The following is a 21,520-nucleotide window of genomic DNA, read 5'->3' on the forward strand; positions in this document are numbered from 1 at the left end:
ATATGGATTCTTTTAAGAAATCAGTCACTTTGGGTGATCAGACTGCATTACAACAGACAAGGCATGGGCTTTCTCCTGGTTAACCTATTTATTTTTTCCTCCTCTGTTTGTCAGTCTATTCTCAAGGTGGGGAGGATAGTACAGAGTAATAATATTTAGACCCAACAAATGGTTCTTTTTCTAGAATACTTTGATGGAATTTTTTTTTGGTTTTATCTTTGAACTTCTTATTTTTTAAAAAAGAAGAAAGATCACTTCTCGGCCTTTTGGCTAAGATCAAGTGTATCTGTTCTTATCAGTCTAAAAAAAGAAGAAAGAGGGAAAAGGGAAAAAATTCTGCATGAGCTTATTAGGACCTCATGGTCTTGCATCAGCGTGTATCTGAAAAGCCATTCAACACCTAGATTCATTTGGGGGATGGTTACATTGTGGGTTGCTGTAAGACAGCACAAGGGGTAGTGTTTGTCATGGCCGAATGCACCTATCAGAACATATTGGAAAATTATTATACATTGCATAGTTTGAAATGGCCCAGTTATTGAACATGGAATTACTTTTAAACAAAAAGTATTTAAAAAACTAGATACTATCAGAAAGATGGCAGCTCAGCTATGGTAGATATGACCACAAAAGAATCACGGGGTAGCTTAGGCCACGTACGGAGATCATTTTCCTTGCTGACTGGCCACACTTTGCATATACTAATGACCTTCCTTCCCATCTTTGAAAGAGCACCCTTAATGAGTTTTAAAAAGACAAAAACTCTTCCTCACTATGCTAATTGACATGGTATATGATCTTGGAGGTTACTTTAAGTGGAAGGTTTGTATTAATATTTGATATACCAAATTCATTACACTCTGAAATAAGAATAACGTGATGTCCCTTGAGTCAGGAATGCACATGTGTTATCTTCAAATAATATCATAAGAGCCAGAGTGGGCTCTCATTGCAGACTGATTTTGCTGGAGATGGGTCTTGAATGACCTACTCTATTATGCACTAGTTCCTTATGTCAGCCTGATTTTTCCAGTTGCTTATTTTTCTCCATAGCTTACTTAGGAAATCTGTTGAGAGGGTTTTTAATAAAAAAAAAGAAGTGGACCAGACATACAGCTACCAAAACAATATGTGCGATATAACCCTGGCCAGGTGGCTCAATGGGTCGAAACATCGTTCCACACACCAAAATGTTGTAGGTTCAATCCCCAGTCAAGGCACATACCTAGGTTGTGAGTTGTGGCGCACACGGGAGGCAACTGATTGATGTTTCTCTCTTGTATTGATATTTCTCTCTCTCTCTCTTTTATTGTTTCTCCCTTCCTCTCTCTCTAAAATCAATAAACATATTCTTGAATGAGGGTTAAAAAACCAATAACATGCGTGATGTAACCGTGCACTGGGATCAGCACAGGTCATTGCGAGGCAGGCTTGAAGGGACCAAGGTGTCCCACAATGTACTTACAGGCGCTGCCCACTCTCCCCCAGGAGCCTTGGGTTTTGAACTGAGGCGGATTAAATAGCTTTAGGAGGACGGAGGCTAGCACCATCCAGGGAGTGATAGCACGACTCAGCTACTTACTCTGTTACCCTGAAAGAAAATGTGAGGGTTATTGTGGTTTTATAGTTGAGGTTTTCTTTCAGATGTTTTGGCAGCAGAGGAAAGCTAGTATTTCCCTAAGTTCTGCATAGTTAAATCATAAAAATTCAAAGAGGGGATCTTTTCAAAAATTTGCCTGAGCAAAGAGCAAATAGGGATCAATCTTTCCAGATATTAATAGCACACAGTGGCAATGTGTTTGTTTTTTAATATATTTGATTTAAGCATACGGATACTTTAATACCACCTAAAATAATATATTAGATATTATTTATAAAGGATATATAGGAAATATATAAAGAAGATGATTGAAAACTTTTCAATTCTCACCTGAGCTTACAACACACAAGAAGTAGCCCGAATACATCAGGATTCACACACACAGACTTCAGTATTTGAATTGTGGTGTGTTTCCGAAGGGTGGACTAACCATACAAGGATGTCTTGGAAGAATTTCATCCACAGTGTTGGGAAACATAAGCCTGAAGATGCAGTTCGGTATCTTTCTGGGCATGGAGATTAGGGAGCATGAATAATGCAACCAATGGACCCAAGGAAAAATTTGCCCATTTAATCAATATTTGGTTTTACTTTTCAAAAAAAATATGGTTTCATTGAAACAGTTTTATTTAATTGACTCACACAATTTGTTTTAAATGTATAAAATGCTATATATTTCCTCCCCCCTCTTCCTTTTATCCCATCTGATACCCTGTGTTCACCCATTCTCTCTGGTAACCACTGTTAAAATTTTTCTTAAGTGTTCCTGTGTGGCAGATTGGGTTTCAAAAATGGGCACATATCCACTCCATCTGCTCTTTTGCAGTGTGACTTTGTCACTCCCCATTGAAAGAAAGAATCTATTTCCCCTCTTCTTGAATCCAGGCTGCCCAGTATTCTAAACTCTTCATTAATTCATTTGAGCTTAAAAAAGCCTTATGAGGAAGTAGTATTGTGGTCTCCATTTTTAAATAAGATAATCAAGGTTAAAATCCAGATGGTTTACTTAAGGGCAACATTTATAAACTGGAAATTACAGTAGCTGTAGGAAGAAACAGAAACTTTAATTTACCCCACCCCATAGTCCATAACAGATCAAGAGGAACTAGTAATAAATTGAAAGGTTGTTATTATTAGTATTTCAAATATTTTATTTCTGATATTTCAATTGGTTATTTTTATTTTTTTGCTTATGTTTTTTCTAATTCTCAAGTTATTTTCATTGTTTCAAAAATATATTTCCCATTTCCTTTTATCTTATAGTTTTATTATTATTTTCTTTTTAAGTCTGTAATTCTGTTTCTAAACCTTCATCCTACATATTTTTAATTTTTAAACTCACATTAAAAAATCTATTATCTTTTTTGCATTCCTTTTTTAAGTTCTATTGGCATAGAGACTTTTCATCTCAAATCTCATTATTTTTAATTCCTAATATTTAATCTTAATTGGAAGTTCAGTTATTTTCTTCCATTTTTAAATCCTTTTACCTTTATTCTTATTGTATCTTATTCTTTTTTCTAGTCTTCATGATGAGAGTTCTTGATAAACTTCCTAATTTGTCTCTCTCCCTACCAATATCATCTAGTACATAAGAATTGTCCCCGGAAGCCTGTAAGCTTCTACCTTGAACTAGATGAATTTAGCTTTCAAGATTTAGGACAAAGTTCTGCACCTGGAGCAATGAATTTGATGGATTTTAAGCTACCTGGTTGTACCTTTTGAGATCCCTTATCTGTCCTATTTTATGAAATGTGGCCAGTTAGGGTCATGAAAGAAAGGACACTGATGTAGTGGTTTTACTTAAGTTTTTATATTATACAACTGAAAAAGAAGTTAGAACACTTACTTCTCAATAGTCAGTGTTTTAGACTTTTTGTTCTTGCTGACAGGTGAAAAGCTTGGCTAAGATTAGGATTGGATTTGCTGCTGAGGAATTTTTTTGAACTCCACTACAATTAAGGTGCACTTTCTGTTCTGGGCATGTGTTCATTCTCTTTTTGATAATTGTTTTTTATTTTACACGCTTTCCTGAGTTCACCATCACTGGTCACTGATGACCAAGATGAATGTCAAGCTAAAGGAGGTGTTTTCTGGAGTGATTGCGGTGGGTCCTGTCTCTATAGGCCTTCCCCTCACAGGAAGATGCAGGAACGTTACTGGAGACCTTAGCCACATTTCTTCCCCGAGTACCAGAAATATAGATTATTTAATGTTAAGCTTTCCCTCTTATATTATCACAAAATGGGTGCTTTAGACAAAATATTGAAAGATAATATCTCTTGTTTTCATCTTTGGAAAAAGAAAAACCCAGAACCAATATTACCTATGTTTAGATGAATGATGTTAAAGGGCAGAGAAGACTAAGATGAACAAATGGGGCTTTAAGATGTGTTGGTTACCTGCTATTATCACAATTCTTGATGGTAGCTTAAAGAGAAATGTCTTCTGTTTCCTGTGAACAGTTTGATAAATTAAAAAGGGTTTGCCCTGACTGGTGCATCTCCGTTGGTTGGAGCATCATCCTGTAACCAAAAGGTTGCAGGTTTGATTCCCTTTCCAGGTGCTTCTCTCTTGTGTTGATGTTTCTCTCTCTCTCCCTCCCTCTCTCTCTAAAAGCAATGAAAAAATATCTTCTGGTGAGGATAAAAATACATGGTTTGATACACTGGTATCCTAGAAAATGTGGAAACCTTTTAATATTTGCTTTGTCAAAGACTTCTAGGTAGCAAAGAAATGATACAAAACAAAACCGCCACAACAAAAATAAGCGAGTTAGTGCCTGACCCAGGAAACAAAGATCAGAAGCATCCACGTGCAATTTCACCATATTTAAATTCTAAAACTGTCTAAAAATATCTAGTAAAGTAAAACTATGTGGAAAGCTCCATCCAACTGACCATTAAACTATATTTTGAAATATAATTACTGGAGGTAGGACTTTGGAAAGTGAGGCTGAGGATTGGTGGATTGGTGACATATATTTGCCAGCTTTACAAAGGGAGGTCATCTGTGTTGGATTTTGTACTGAAGTGTTTTCTTTATACCTTATCATATTCTATAGTTACGGGCTTAAAATATTCATGGAAGGTTTTATGTTTTCAGTTGTTCAAAGAGTTCATGTGGTGTGTTTCATTCTGGTCCATTTCTTTATTTACTAATGTCGGATTTAACCCAAATGTAGTCCATCCTTTTTTAAAGAAAAATTGCAGACATGAATATGCATAATGAATTCCTTTGATAATAAGCCATGACCTTCTGGTGAACTTTACATTTGATTTCTTATGTTAACGTCCCTCTGAGGAACTAGGCGAGATTTAGGCATAGCTTCCCATTATTGACTTATCATACTCCGTATCACCTTGTAGAAACATCTTCACAATAAAATAAAACTGGTCAAAATTTTGATATTGTAGACAAGAATTAATCGACCTTTACTTTGTTGGTAAGACTTCATTATGGGCAAAACTAAATTGATATCTTTCCAGTTATTTATATTAAACTGTGCCTTAAATATTATGGTTAGAATTAGGGTTATTAGTAACATCTTTTGAGTAACAATCACTTTTTGTGGAGAAAAGTCAGACAAAGTTCTGATTCTCCTTTTCAGTAATTTTGCCACATCTTGATGGTTGTTCAAGATTAGCTAGAAGCATATCCTCACATAAAATAACAAAAATGACGATAGTGATGGTGACATAATCTTTTTGGCACTTAGAGGAGTATTTATTAAAGGAATGAATAAAACCACACTTCCACAGTTGCTCAACAAATCACTCCCTAATCTAAAAAACCCATCTTTTTAAAAGGCTGAAAACATTGGAACAATAATAACTAATAGGCTAGCAGCGAACACTGCACATGTACCAAGAACTTTTCCTACAGCTTGATTATCTTACTTAATTATCACAACAGCCCTTTTAGAGAGGCATTATTCTTCCCATTTTTAAAATGAGGAAACACAGGTAGAGGCACAGTAAGTTCTCAAATGTCACGCAGTAAGTGGCCATATTAGAATTCAAAATCTAGACAGTTTGATACCAGAAAACAAATATACACAATTTGATAGAAAGCTGAAGTCTTGCTGAAAGCTCGGTGAAAAATGAACTTACTTGAAATAAAAATCTGTGATGATATCATTAAAAAATTCTGGCTTTTTAAAAAATTAAAAGATGAGGCAGTACAGGTCCTCATTAGTAACAGCCTCCCTTAGTTGGAGGTGCTTGATACACTATCAATTTTTTTTTAATAGGACTAGTGGAAAGTTGTATTTTAGGTTCAAAGGACACATTGAAAAATTTGTTTCCTTTTTGCACACACTTTCCCTTGATGCTCCCTTCACAGGCAACACATCTGTTGTTGGCTTTTTCGAGGGAATTTTCACAGAGAAATTAGAAACATTGTCTTGTATCAATATTGGTAATGATAATTTCAAATACCATATTTGCCAGAGGATCAAGGTCAGTCTGATAAAGGAAAATATATATTGTTTTTCCAGAATTGTTAACTCATTTATTCTTTGCAATATTCCGAACTCTATTCTTTGTAGGCGTATTCTCAGCCTTTGATAAACTGCTGGTACCATCTACAGAAACACTCACGCGGTTTTCAGACATTGAACCATTCGGACTCAGGCCAGTGGTGTTTAAAGTAACGTCTACAGGACCACTTTATGGTTCTTCTAGCTATATCGTAATAAAATCTCGACAAAAAAATAGCCAGAAGAGTGTTTCTACTGGGTATGTACTTCCATAGTTTAGAACGACACTTTCAAAAGAGCTTCCAGCTTGAAGATATAAGATCAACTAAAATTTACTGAGAAATCACGTTATGACATTTTAAAGGTGTGTTGGTAATAGAATTATCAAACCGTAATTGTATTCTTTCTTTCCTTGGTAATATAACTGTGGTTAACTTGAATCTCCTGGAATGGTTCTGAGGTCATGCTCTACTCTGCAGGCACTTCCATTTAGGGCCGCTTCGACTTTTCCAGAACTTGGCTCTAGGCAAGAACATGTTGAATCATATAATTCAGGAGATGTGTTTTCTCTTCTGTTAGTCCTGTTATCGCCGTCATCATCGCTGACAAAATGACTAAATCATTTAAGTCCAACAGACTTTTGAAGAGAGGTCAGAGGAGACAGATAAGCACTACAGCTACATTGCTGTTTTATATCCCTCTCAATTTCAGGCTTCAGTCCAGTTCAAACTCTTGTTTCCTTCATTATAGGTACAACACCTTAGGACCAATTTAATCCTACAGGATTAATTTCAATTGTTTAGATATAAAGTGCATATTCTTTCCTTCTGGCTGCTGAAGAGGCCGGCTGCGGGAGGCTTAGCCACAAAGGGTGCGAACTCCCTCTCAGTCTTCAAGGTCCGATCAGCCCACGCGGTCCCATATCAAAGCAGGCCAGGCGCTTCCAGGTCTACCCGTGGGACAGCGGGCACTGAGGCCCGCATCCTGGTCTTCTCTTCAGGCCCCTCTGGGGGAATGCGCAATGACAGCGGCGCCCTTGGTGGCGCTTCCTGACCCAGCTCCTCTCAGCCCGCGATCGTATACCACAATGTCATGGCCAATAAATCTGTAAGAACATGTGCAGGGCAAAGGCACAGAGAGAGACCCATAATTCTGAGACATCCAGTTTCATAACTAACCCTGCAGGCACCAGGGAAAGCCACCTTTGTGATTTCTTGTCCACTATCTTGGATTGAAAGGCAATTGAATCACAAAGCCTAAGGCTCGTGGATTGTGCTATTTCCAGGCTAGGAGATAGCGCTGCTTTGGAATGCAGGAAGATTTGAGTGGCAGAAGCACTTAGGAAAGAGAAAGACAAATTAATTAGTTTGTCCAAGCCACCATCGTTTCTTGCTTACTCTTCGATAATCACATCTACACCTTTCGCTTTTGCCTCTCTTCAATCTAGCCTCCAATACTTTACAGGTGTAAATCCAGTCTTGTCACTTACCTAATTACTACTCCCACGGCTTCAGGTTCTTCTTAACACTCCTGGCCCTGGTCACCTTGTCACATGGTATGTTCCCATCCCAGTCAACACCAGGCTCCTGCAGATGGGCCTTGTCTTTGTTTCTGGAAAACCCAAGCTCCTTCCTCCCTTAGGGCCTTGCACATACATACTGTTCTTCCTTGAAATGCTTTCTACCCAACCCATCCACCTCACTGAACTAATTCCTTCCTATCCTCAGATCTTAATTTGAAGTTCAGCTCCACGGGGAAGGCCACTCTGTCATCCTGGTCCAGACTAGTTTCCTCTAAACATGTTCATATTCTCTGAAACACCCAAGACTGTTTCCTTCATAGGACTCAGTACAATTTTTATTGTGTAATAATCTCTCCCAATAATTGTCTAAATGTTTCTTCCTTAAAAATTGAAAGCTCCATGAGATGAAGGCTGTTTCAAGTGTACCACCAGTCCTCAGGTTGATGTGGGGTAAGTTAATTGTGTCATTCAGCAATGCCACAGTTACCAAGCCAGACAGCCTGGAGGAATGGAGAAGGCCACTGACCAATTGTGTAATCTTTGGCGTGTCTGGGTCTCAGTTACTTTGTTTTAATTGAAGATTGTAATTCCTATAGAATAGCTACACTTTAAAAGTGTTAGAACATTTGAATCACACACATATGTGCACACACAGAATAAGGATATTTTGATTAGTCACGAATGTTATGTCTGTGCTGTCAAATATATAGTTATAGCCATAGTTTGAAACGAGTATATCTATCAATTTGGGCAAAGTATCAGTAAACTGTATTCACGTGGTTTAAAAAAAATACCAGGATTATTACCTCTCTTAACAAGAATTCCAACAGGCCAGCTTCAGATGCTGGTTGTCATAACTCTAGCTCTGCCTCTCTGGCATTTTCTCTGTCCTCCTCTGTGGGTAAACCTTGATTTTAAACTCACAGCATGATGGCATTAGCAACTATGGGCACAATATCCAGACACAGCAATATCCAGAGAAAGAATAGCTATTTCTGTGAGTCTTAAAAGGGTAGAAGACTTTCCCAGATCCTCTCCACCTCCAGCCCTCTCTTGTCAGAACTGCACCACATTCCTAGTTTAAACCCACTGTAGCCCTGGCAGGGTAGGTCAGTTGATTAGAAGGGTGTCCCAATAAGCCAAGGTTGTGGATTCAATCCCTGGTCTGGGCATATACAAGAGACAGCCAATAAATGAATAAATAAGTGATACAACAAATTGAAGTCTCCCTCTCCTCCCCTCTCTTCTCCTGTCCTCTCCTCTCCCTGCCTTTCTCTCTCTCTCTACAATCAATCAATAAGTAGAAATATAATAGAAATAAACCAGTTCCAGACAGGGGACAGGACTGCCATGACTGGCTTCATCCAAACAGGCTTCAACTCTTTGGTTGGTAGTGACACCACCCTCTATGAGTCCCACGGCCCCATGGAAGAAGGGTAGATAACAGAATGACATTGTAACTGTTTTTGGAAGGAGGAAGGGAGGGTGAGGAGATGGATGTTGGGTAGGCAACCAATAGTGTCTGCTATATAATATGTTAAAGTTATGCTATATATATGTTAAAGTTATGTATTTAAAATTATTTTTCTTATTCATGGAGGTCAGAAGATCTAGGTCATATAGGCAGTATGGAAAGGTAAAATATTTTAGTATCACATAGTGTTTTAGAGTGTAGAGTGTTAGGGTTATTAGCAAATGATATCACTAGTAAGCCAGTTCACCTGGTATGAAATAATGAAGTTTCTCTGCTTTGTAGGTAAAAATCATATCTGATTATAAGGTCCAGGGATAACAAAAGGCTCCATAAGCAGGCACAACTGTCAGGAACGACATGCATGTTTGCCACTTGCAGACATAGCTAACTGATCACAGCATACCTCTTGCTGAGGGTGGACAAGGCTTGGAGTACTTTTCAGAGAGCTCCTGACTACCAGCTGTAGTGGATCCTCCAAAGAAAGCCTATTCACCATTATGATATAGACATATTAAAGAACTATTTTTTTATACTAACAGAAGAACTGGTATATATGAAGCAGAATAAAAGAATTTCAGTGTAATTTCAAACTATAGACCAAAAGCAGAGGAAATGGAAACATGAGTAGCATTTTTAAGAAATCCTGGTTTTTTGGTATAAATGGCCTTTGAATTAGGCCCTGCAGGATGCAAAGGTTTTATGGATCAATGGATGAAAAAAGGAACAAAAAGAGGACACAGGTCAGAGCATTAAAATATGGAGATGAAAATGTGCATGGCCCCAACCTTCTTTTCTCCGTGACTTCTTTCTCCATTCTGTGCCACTTCATCCTCATTCTGTTTGCTGTCACCCAAATCCCTCTGTCAGCAAAAGATCTGACAAACCCATTCGTAAGAAACAGCCCATGACTGGTAATGCTCAGTGAGGACTCTTTCTCTGAGCTATTTTGAATATTTGTTAGAAGCAAAGCCTTGAGCCAAAGGTGTGAAGTTAATAAGGTATAATTTCACAGGCTTAGTGAGACAGGCAGAGGGCTGGGGCAAGTGATATTTCAGGAACACAGAGACCTCTCCCAAGTCTGAAATCATACCATGGAGGGAAATACTGAATAATGAGGAAAAGAGAGATATTTTTGGTAAAGACAATTTATTCTGCTTGCAGTGCCCAATGCTTAAAAAATAGCTTTATTGACATATAGCGGATATACTATGCAATGGAACCATTTAAAGTATACATTTCAATGGTTTTTATTATATTCCCAGGGCTCTGCAACCATCACTACTATCCAACTTTAGGGCACGTTCATTATCCCAAAAAGAAATCCTGTACCCATTGGCAGTCACTCCCTATTCTTCCTCCCTTCAGCCCCGCGCAATCCTAATCTACTTTGTCTGTTTGGATTTTCCTATTCTTATCATTGATAGAAATGGAATCATACAATATGTGATCTTTTGTGACTGGCTTCTTTCACTTAGCATATTTTTTAAAAGATTTTATTTATTTATTTTTAGAGAGAGGGGAAGGGAGGGAGAAAGAGAGGGAGAGAAATATCAATGTGTGGTTGCCTCTCACGCATCCTCCACTGGGGACCTGGCCTGAAACCCAGGCATGTGTCCTGACTGGGAATCGAACTGGAGACCCTTTGGTTCGCAGGCTGGCACTCAGTCCAGTGAGCCACACCATAATGTTTTTAAGGTTCAGCCATGTTGTAGTAGCTATACATACTTCATTCCTTTTTACTGTTAATTATTCCATTGTGTAGATATTCTACATTCCATTTATCCATTCATCAGTTGGTAGACATGTGGGTGGTTTCCACTTTTTAGTTATTTTGAATCATGCTACTATGAATATTTGTGTACAATTTTTATGTGGGTCTATGTGTCATTTCTCTTAGGTTTATACCTGCAAGTGACATTCCTGGGTCCTATGGTAACTCAATGTTTATTAACTTTTTGAGGAACTGCCCGACCGTTTCAAAAGCAGCTACACAATTTTAAATTCCCAACAGCAATGTGTGAGAGTTCAGTTTATTCCACATTCTCACCAACACTTGTTTTTCTATGTCTTTTTTAATATGGCTGTGTTGTAAGTATAAAGTGGTATTTCATTGTGATTTTGATTTACATTTCTCTGATGGCTTACCCAACACTTTTTGCACTCTCTTCCTTTAACCTCAAGGCAGACATGGTTCTGTTGTTTTTTGTCAAGTGAAATTTCTTCTGTTTTCCTTTTCTAGCTGACCAACAATAGAGATTAACACAAAAGGTGGCAGCTTCCCTTTAAACAATACTGACCTGTTTCTGATTTGGATGGGTGATACTCAAGATATATTCAGGTCAAGAACAGGAGTGGTGTCCCAAACGGCAAATCTAATTTTGTGTGTGAGAGCAGATACCAATGAACAGAAAACCACAGCTCTGTTCCACATGTCACTTCAACCTTAGTATGTTGCTAAATGGCCCTTTGCTGTAATTTGACATTGTGAGAGAACAGTGACTATCCTAAAACTCTTCCAGGAACTGAGAAAGATGAATAGTCTACTACAATAAATTTCCTTAGATCTTCGGAACATTAGTAGAATTTCAGCATTGCAGAAAATCTTCGTATGGCTTTCATTTCTCTGCAGTCAGAAGGAACTCAGCTGAAAAATGATACCAGAATCCCTGGTGCAGGAGAGTCTCTGTTTCCCATGAGGTTTGCTTGGCTGGCTTCATCCTGCCATTACCCCGGAAGTGTTTGCGGAGGCCAGCTGTTCCCAAGGGCTTTAGGCAAGTCTTTGTCATATCAATGAACTTCGAGGAATTTCATTTTTGTTTTTATTATTGTTGTTGGTTTTTATCTATAATATGTATTATGCTTATTAATTATATTATAATCTTAACAGCTATTCAACAAATATTAAACTCCAGGCAGGAATCTTTATTTTTTTTCACTGATTATATCCTAATCTTTGAGAACAATGCCTGGTACAAAACACGTACTCATAAGTATTTGTCTACTGCATAAATACATGAATTGAGTGCTTCTTATACCTGGTACATAAAAAATGCTCAGTAAATATTAGCTATTATTTTAAAGCCTTAGGTTAAGTACTTCATTACAAATACTTCACTTAATTCTCTTACTAACCAAGTAAGATAAATATTATTATCCTCTTACCAACCAAGAAAGATAAAAAGATGTTAAAATATGAGGAAAGGAGGAGCTCAGAGAGTTTACTAATTTGCTCAACGTTACCCACAGACTGGCAGGGGCAGAGCCGCGGTTGGAACCCAACCACGCCCGGCTCCTAAACTCGCGCCCTTCCTCCCAGTGCTCCTCTGCCTTAATTATTGATGAACAAACAATCACAGTCTTGTGCTCTTTCATCACTGCCTTGCAGCCCAGAACTGCCAGATGTTACAATTTAAACAGAAGAGGATGCTGTTGTGTATGAGCCACCTCTCCTTGCTTTGCAGCCCACAGTCCTTTGAAGTGGAAAGGACAAGATATTCAGGGAATAGAAAAGGAAACTTCAGAATGTTTGAATTTCATATGAAAAGTTGTTAGTGCTATTGATCTACCCTATATGTAGCAACTGTTAAAGGGTTTGTTTTAACTTCCTTTGCTGACTTTTGGAAGTTTTGCTACACTGTAGTCACAGACTTGAGAGGCTGCTTAAAATCAACCTAATCCTTCTCATGTGTTACTTTAAGGATTTATACCAATGATACCTTCTATAATAATAACTATTCTCAAGGGGTAAGAATAAGAAGCCTGTTGTGGTGGCTCTTTCCAGGAGGAAAAAACAAACACTTTTCCTGAGAGTCAAGAAAAACAAAGACAAAAATCAGTGCTGACTTGTAATTTAGAGTTTCTTGGAGTTACTCCTATGCTAAAAAGTCTTACTAACTAATTATGGCCACGAAAAATATGTGAGAATGCAGATTTGAAGAAATTAGGCCAGGCATTTAAAAAATAGATGAGGCTACTGGCAAATGAGGTTTCTAATAAGAAATTTCTGCTACAAAAAGATGATCTGTCTATAAGTATTATTAGAAGTTTGTAGGTTAGTTTAAGATTTTTTTAAAAGATAAAAATGTAAAGGACATTCTGTAATGCCAGATCTACTCTGTATTCTTTGACTGTGTTCCTAAGCTTCACAGACCCCTGAGGTGAACTTACAGTGAGTGCTACATGGCTGGAGAAAGGCAGAGTACTTAAGAATTACCAAGATTTTTAAAAGGAAAGCTAAGGCGATGATTTACTAAGCTCATTTCTTTATCTCAGTTCAGTTCCTGTTTGGTTTTTCAAGTGGGGAGTATGAGAGTAGTATATATTCTTATGGGGCTGCTCAGCCTCCCTTCCTTTTATTATTGTTGTGATTTTTAAAGTTGTTGGCATCTAGCTGAGTCTGGCTTGCAGCCTGAGTCCGTCACTGTAACCTACATCTTCCTGGCCAGGGGCATTTGGCTTAGGAATAGGCATGTGACCCGATTTGGACCAAAAGGAATCAAGGCCCAGGTCTTCTGTTCAATCTGTTGGGTGAGAAAAGCCCTTCTCTTTTGCCTCAGTTAAGAAGAAAAGAATGTAAGTCTGAGGCCGCTGGCAGCCATTTCATCCTCTCCGCTGTCACCACGGGAGGAGTGGCTTGCAAGGGCTGGCAAGGATACAAGGGAAGCAGAGCCAGGACTGAGGAGGGACTGGGTCTTGGTGACATGGATTCAGCCCTTGGATCCAGCTTTGTTTAAAGTCATTCTTGCCACGTGGCTCTAAAGTTCTGTGAGCCAATAAATGCCCCTACCCTACTTTTCAAACAAACTGATTTGACTTCGATATTCTGTACCTTGCAAACAAAACGTCCTAATTGATCTGAGGAGAAAACCTTCAGTTTCATCAATCCATACCACCTTCCCGTCCAAAGATTCACGCACATCTACCACACTGAGCACTGAGGCTGCTCACGATGGACTTCATAGCACAATCCTGGGCATCTGTAAAGGGTGTACCTTTTACTGTTCGGTGTCTAATTAGCTTTTTACGTCATCCAAGTATTTGGAAAAGTGATAAAGTGCCTCGGTAATAGTGTCCTAAAGTAGCTGTATTTTGGATAAGCTCTCATTCAGTCACAAATTAAATACGAGTAGCATTTTTACTTTAGGTCACAGACTAAAGCTAGATCTTCTTATGGCCTGTCTTAGGGCCCATCTTAACCTTGTAGACAGTGTTATGGACTAAATTTTTATGTGCCCCCCAAGTTCATATGCTAAAATTTTAACTCCCAGTATGATGGTGTTAGGAAGCGTAGGGCCTTTGGGAAGTGATTAGGTTTTGAGGCTGGAGCCCTCAAGAATGGGATTAATGCACATATAACAGAGATAATAAGCTTTTAAATTATAATTTTGTTAATATCTTATACCTAGAATTACAGGATATTCATTTATCTGTGTAAACATAGAGTCTTTGTACCTAGAATTATAAACATTTTAAGATTCCTAACACAAGTTGTCAACTTTTTTTTGAACAAAAGCTGTCTTCCATTTTATACTATGACCAGGAAGAGATGAGTATTCTTGGAGAGTTTATTCCCTCTTAGTAAGGAACAAATGTTCCTTTCCTCTCTATTATTCACAATGTCTGTGTGTTTCTGTGTTCACAGCGGTATGGTCTGCTAGAACTTGAAGTTATGAGCTTCCCAGATGACTGTGTGCCCATACTTTTCTCCTGGTACTTCTTAGTTTTTATTTCTTAGTTAGTATTTAATCAAAGGACAGCATATATCCATTCTTTGTGAATAAGATTTTTTTAAAATAACCATCTTACCAGTGAATAATTTGAATCTTAAATGTGACTTTCTCTAAAATAAATATGCTGCCTCTGGGTTTTTGTGGAGTTTTTTGTGTTTGATATATTTCCTATAAGACTTTTACTTGTAACCCATTTTAATCACTCCGATTCTGTTGTTTCTTTTGTAAGCAGTATACGGTGTCTTTACCATTCAGTTGATAAATTTATCCTGTTCACATTTATGATATGAAGTGTTTGAACTGTTGTCATCTTATTTTATGGTTTATCTTACTTTGTCATGATTATTTTCTAATTTTTGTCACTTGTTCCATAGATGGCCCATGTTTATTTGCTTTTTTCCCCTCCTCCAGCAATTGGGAGGCACAAGTGAGGTTCACTTTATGTTTAAAAACAACTGTCCATCTACATTTTAAACCTTTAGTAAGAATTAAATACCATCATTTTTATCCCTCTATGTCACTTTTATTTTTGACCCATTATCAATTTCTGTACTTTATTAGTTTTATCTTGGGTGGTAAGTCATAGGAGTCATTAAATTAATACTTCTTATGTTAATATATTTTATGTAATGTTTTTGAAATTTTATTCCATTTTATGGTCATGTGTATAATAGTTTTGTATAGTTAGTCATTATTTGCTTTCAGTGTTCACCACTAGCCATTTTATATGACAATATTATTTAAAATACTGTTTTTAATTTTGATGCCATTCTTACTTGACTGACTACCTTTGTAGCTTTAGGATAACTTAACCTCCCATCCTTTTTCCTCTCTAAATTTTAAAGAATTCATAATAGATACGGGAAGCCAAGAGCGATCAATAATGGCTTATATACATGGCTCCAAGGTTGTGTTGGTCAGAGTTCATTTGCATGCAATTCAGTGGAGAGAAGTGCATCCATTCCTGACAGTTTAAGCAGGAAAAATCACATGGTGTCAAATAGTTTATAAAATCATCAGAAAGGCTTAAGAAATAGACTGTATCTAGGTTAACTTACAAGAGTGACTCCCAGGCTGCAGTCCAGAACCAGGTCATCTGGGGAGCTTCCTCCTCTTGTATTATCAGGAAGCAGTCAGCTCCAGAGTGACCCTGTCAAGCAAGGCCATGATCAGGAATCTGCTTCTATTGCCGTTGGCTACACAACCATGCCCCACCTGTTACAAAATGTGCTGGCAAAATAGGTGGCCCATGGCCTGCCTTTTAAAACCCATGAAACTTGGGACTGACCGCTGATGCTGCCCCAGAAAAACCATGTGCCTTCATGACTCTGCTCATCAGCAGAAACAGCAGCAGCAGCTGGAGAAGGTGGCTTCTGCAACACTAATGTTTTTCCGAATCTCCTGTGAGTATATTTGATTGGTACAACCTAAATCATACCTAGAAACTCTAGGTGTAAAAGAGCCTATGAATTGAATTGTTTAGTTTTTCAGTCCCTGCCATACAGGAATATTCTTTAGAAGGAGAATAGAATGGGTGTCCTAAGCCAAATCTCTTGTCTGTCACAGTATTATCACTGAGACAGCTGAGGATGTATCACCCAGAAATGAGTTTATCTATTCAGTCAAACACAGAGATGTACTGCAGGCCTCCTTTCCCCAAGCCTGGAGGCTCTGTACTGCTGGTCTACTACTTGAGGACAAGAGGAAGAAGCGGGCATGTTCCACAGAGTGGGCCATTACAGCAGAGTCAGAGGAGGACCAAAGAGAGTGGGCAGAGCCCGTTTCTTGCTTTGAATCACAGTGACTGTCCCACAGAAATAAGGACCAATGAAGGGCAGGCTCTTCCAGCTTAGATCAGCAACTGCTCCCTGTTTGGAAAGGAGGGAGGGATGGACGGCAATCTCTACTCCAGTCTCCCAAGGAAGGTAGACATTGAGCTGAGCAGGAATAAGGATTTTGTAGTTTGAGATGGGAATGTGAAAAGTGAAGGAAAAGGGTTTCACCAACATAAATGTCCTTGATCTTTAAAAAAATAATGGTGTAATATTGGTGTGTTTTCTGAACATACAAATCCCCTCTGTGGTTGAAAATGGCTTTTGAGAGATCCAAGATGGCTGCAGAATAGATGGAAGCTCTGTCCACTTGCTCCCAAACCTGGACCGGTCTTGCAACTAAACTACAGAGCAATCAACTCAAAAATCCACTAAAGAGTGAGTGAGAGCATGTGTGAGTGAGAATGTACGCAGATGAGAGTGTGGGGAGTGTGTGTGAGTGGGCAAGAGTCCGGCTGCCTGCAGAGCACTTGGGAATGGGCAGCCTGGGCTGTCCTAGGTCAGCAACTGCTGCTGCCACTGCCCAACCTGGCACTTCTGGCTGCATAGATTTTGGGCAGCTGCGGATTGACTCAAGAGCCATGAGCTCTGGGGCTGGAGAGGGATGGTCTGGGAGGTACTGGCTGCAGAAATGGCATGATGGGAGCAGGCCCGTCTGAGGCTGAAAATCACAGGAGGGTGTGGGTAGAGCATCTCACCACTGCCCTGTGTTATAGTATTGCTGAGATTCCCAGCCCCATCCAATAGATATACAGAAAGTTTATCTAAAACTGTTGGGGGCTCTGATAGGCTCTGGCCAGCCCTGACCAAGAGAGAGTTTGTGATTTTGGGGGAGGAGAAGTGCATGGAGAATAGACTCCCCAGGGCTTGGTGCTGCAGCATGGAGGCCACACAGAAACTCTTTTAAAAGAGGAGCTGATGCAAAGGGTATAAGCTCCTTCTTTCTCTCTGCTGCGTAGAATTCCATTGTGTAAATATACCATAGTTTTTGGATCCACTCATTTGCTAATGGGCACTTAGGTTGTTTCCAGTACTTGGCTATTGTAAATTGTGCTGCTATGAACATTGGGGTTTACAGGTTCTTTTGGATTGGTGTTTCAGGGTTCTTACAGAGACATTGAGGTTGGGAACAGTCTAGCAGTGGCCAGGGGGGAGTGGGGTGGGGACAGTGGGAAGAGGGGATTGCAGGAACTATTACAAAGGACACATGGACAAAATCGGGAGGGATGGTGGAGGTGGGGGAGGGAGGTGGGTTCAGCTGGGGTGGGGTGGTGGGATGGGGAGAAAAGGCATACAACTGTAATTGAATAACAATAAAAATTAAAAAAAGAAAAAAAAAGAGGAGCTGAGGCAAGACTTGAGCTTCAACAAGGACCCAGTGACTGCACACGTGTGTGTGCATGTGTAGCAGCTCTCCGAACAAAGAACTCAGAGGGACAGAGTCATGCTGAAGAGACTGAGGGCCCCAACTCAGCATGACTGGTGAACAGGGGACTGTACAGAGTGGAGAGTTTGGGCCTGAGTCTCCTGTGAGAGAGGAGCAGGCTGGGAACTGGATGGCCAGGAGCTGAATACCTGAGATTTGCTGTAGCCAGGCAAGTCCCCTCACAGGCAGGCGAGCCCAACCCTCACCTGCAGGATTACAGGCTCGGCAGATCAGTGAGGCAAGGCTCAGGAGCCCCCGGTGGGTGCACTCTGAAGAAAAAGCTGTGAAAGGGCCCTTTATCAGACACTTTGAGTTACACAGTTCCACTGGCCCTGATCCACTGAAACCAGCAGAGCAGAGAGATTAGAGACAAACACAACAGGGGTGTTCAGGGCCCTGCCCAGCCTTGACACCTAGATAGAGCTGCTGTCTGTGCCAAGAAGGAAAGAGCTGTCCCTTTTACACACATTGGCCCCTCACAGAAAATGGACAGCTAATTCACCAGTAACCATACATTATTGGAAAGAATCTGGGACAAAGACATGTGGTGAGGGGGTGGGAAAATGCTCCCACCATCTTTCCTGAAGACTGAACAGTGCCCCTCCAAGGGTTGACCCAGGGCTCCTACCCTCCCCATTGCACCAGCAGCACCCTGTAGAGGCAGGTGGAGAAGGTATTGGCAGTTCTCTCAGGACATTAAATGAACCATTCCTGGGCCCTGGGCTGATGGAAAGCTGGCAGGGCAAAAGAGTGGGGACCAGTCAAATCTGAGACAGCAACAGACTGTGGATTGCTTGTAGACTCAGACAGCCTACCCAGGGCCAGACTAGGACACCATCTGACATTACCAGGGGGTGGATCCAGAAAGAGAAGACAGTGGTAAACACTGGATTCTACTGAGACCCATTCTACCATGGTCTTCTTCATGAATTGTGTTATTTTTCTCTTTTGCATAGCTTTGCAACATTCATTTCTCATCCTTCAAGTTTGTGCATATTAAGTTACTGGTTTTTATATTGTAGTTTATTTCAAATCTCATATTTTGCTCCTCCATTCTCTTACTCTATTTTACCTTCTTCCTCTTCTTGTTTTTTTATAAATTTTATTTTTTTCTCTTGCTGCTACTTGTTCTATTCTGCACTCTTACTATTTCTCCACCCTCCAGTCACTCAAAACCATTTTTCATGTCATTAGTCATCCCACATTCTTTTTTCCATTCTTAAAATACCCTTATTCTCCCTCCACCTTTATCAATCTTCACTCCTTGGTTGTTGATATGGTGGTGGTTGTTCCATTTCTTCAATTTTATTCCTAAATCTTCACTATTTTTGTATTTCAAATACCAAATTTTACTGATCTTCTCTCCTACTCCATTTTATCTTCCTCCTTTCCTTTTTGTTTTTCATTTTAAATTTTAATTTTTCCCTTTCTTAGCCTGGTTTTTATTCCTCACTCTTAGTATTCCTTCTCCTTCTATCTTTTCAAAATCACTTACCTTTTCTAGACATCTCATGAGCTTTTCTTTCTTTTTTCCTTCTTATTCTCATTCCACCTATATTAATCTTTCTCATTAGTTGTTGATATTGCTGTGGTGGATCTTCTTCTCCAATTTGGTTCCTATTTTTTAAAAAAATTGTCTAACCTTCCCTTTCTATACTCTTCCCTTTTCTTACTCCATTTTGCCTTCTTCCTTTCCTATTTTATTTATGTTATAAATTTTAGTTTCTTTATTTCTTTGCCTTGTTTCTATTCTCTACTCTTATTATTTCTTTTCCTTCTACCAAAATCATTTTTCTTTCAGTTTTCTTTCATTTCATATTTGTTTTTCCTTTCTTATCATAGTCTTAATCTCTTTACACCTTTATTAATATCTGCTCATTTGCTGTAGATAGTGTGGTTGTGGGTGGAGGTTATTTTCGTGGGTGTGGGTTTTATTTCCTGGGTTTTTTGGTAGCACCTGTACAACAGCATACAAAATGTGGTGGGCAGTGTGACTCTCAGTCAGCCAGCCAGACAGAAGGACCCACCGAAGAACGACCCAACAACAACCAGAACCCAGTTATAACCAGAGAGCCCACATAAATGGCATAAAGGGTATCCTAAGAATATCCAGCTCAGGAGATCAAGGAGACTGCACCACTGAGTCCCATAGGTCTCCTACCATAGAAAGTCACACCACAAAGACAGGGAGTCAAAGCAGATCAATCCAATACACAGAAACAAACAATAAAAGTAACCTAAAATGGGGAGACAAAGAAACAACCCTCAATCAAATAAAAGGAGGAATCCCCAGAAAGAGCGCTAAATGAAATTGAGGCAAGCAGACTATCAGACACTGAATTCAAAATAATGGTTACAAGGATGCTCAATGAGAACTACAAGGAACTCCATGAAAGGTACAAGGAACTTACTGGGAACTACACCAGCAAGAAAAAGGACATAGAAGCTATCAATAAGAGCCAGGAAGCAATGAAGACTACAGTATCTGAAATGAAGAATACATTAGAAGGAATTAAAAGCAGGCTAAGTGAAGCAGAGGATCAAATCAGTGAGCTGGATTACAAGGTAGAAAAAAACTCCCAGACAAAGCAACAAAATGAAAAAAGACTCAAAAAGAATGAAGAGGGGTTAAGGGAACTTCAAGACAACATGAAACATTATAATATTCATATCATAAGGATACCAGAAGGAGAAGAATAGGAGCAAGGTATAGAAAGCCTGTTTGAAAAAGTAATGACAGAGAACTTCCCTAATTTGATGAGGGAGAGAGTCACATATGTCCAGGAAACACAGACGGGCCCAACCAAGATGAACCCAAAGAGTCCCACCCCAAAATACGTTATAATTAAATGGCAAAATTTAAAGACAAAGAGAGAATCTTAAAGGCAACAAAGGAGAAATAGATAGTAACATACAAGGGAGCTGTGATAAGGCTATCAGCTGATTTCTCAACAGAAATACTATAGGCCAGAAAGGAATGGCAAGAAGTATTCCAAGTAATGAAAAGCAAAGGTCTGCAATCAAGACTACTCTACCCAACAAGGCTCTCATTTAAAATGGAAGGCCAAATAAGGAACTTCCTGGACCAAAAAAAGGTTAAAAGAATACACCTCCACCAAACCAGCATTGTAAGAGATGCTAATGGGACTGCTTTACGAAGATGACGAAAGAGAGAGAGAGAGAGAGAGGAACACAGATACAAAGGGAAAAAATGGCAATGACTAAGTACCTATCAATTATAACCTTAAATGTAAATGGATTGAATACTCCAATCAAAAGACATAGGTAGCTGAATAGTTAAGAAAACATGACCTACATATATGCTGTCTACATGAGACCCATCTCAGAATAAAAGATCTACAAAGACTGAAAGAAAAGGTTTGGAAAAAAAATATTCCAAGCAAGCGGGCATTAAGAAAAGATGGGGTAGCAATACTTATATCAAACACAATAGATT

General features: G+C 39.2%; 1 pseudogene; it reads left to right on the top strand.

Moving 5' to 3' along the window:
* The first annotated feature begins 250 nt into the window (after nucleotides 1-250).
* Nucleotides 251-394, top strand: LOC112319365 (U2 spliceosomal RNA; annotated as a pseudogene).
* The last annotated feature ends 21,126 nt before the right edge of the window (nucleotides 395-21,520 follow it).

Source organism: Desmodus rotundus, chromosome 11 (genome assembly GCF_022682495.2).
Source record: "Desmodus rotundus isolate HL8 chromosome 11, HLdesRot8A.1, whole genome shotgun sequence".
NCBI lineage: Eukaryota > Metazoa > Chordata > Mammalia > Chiroptera > Phyllostomidae > Desmodus > Desmodus rotundus.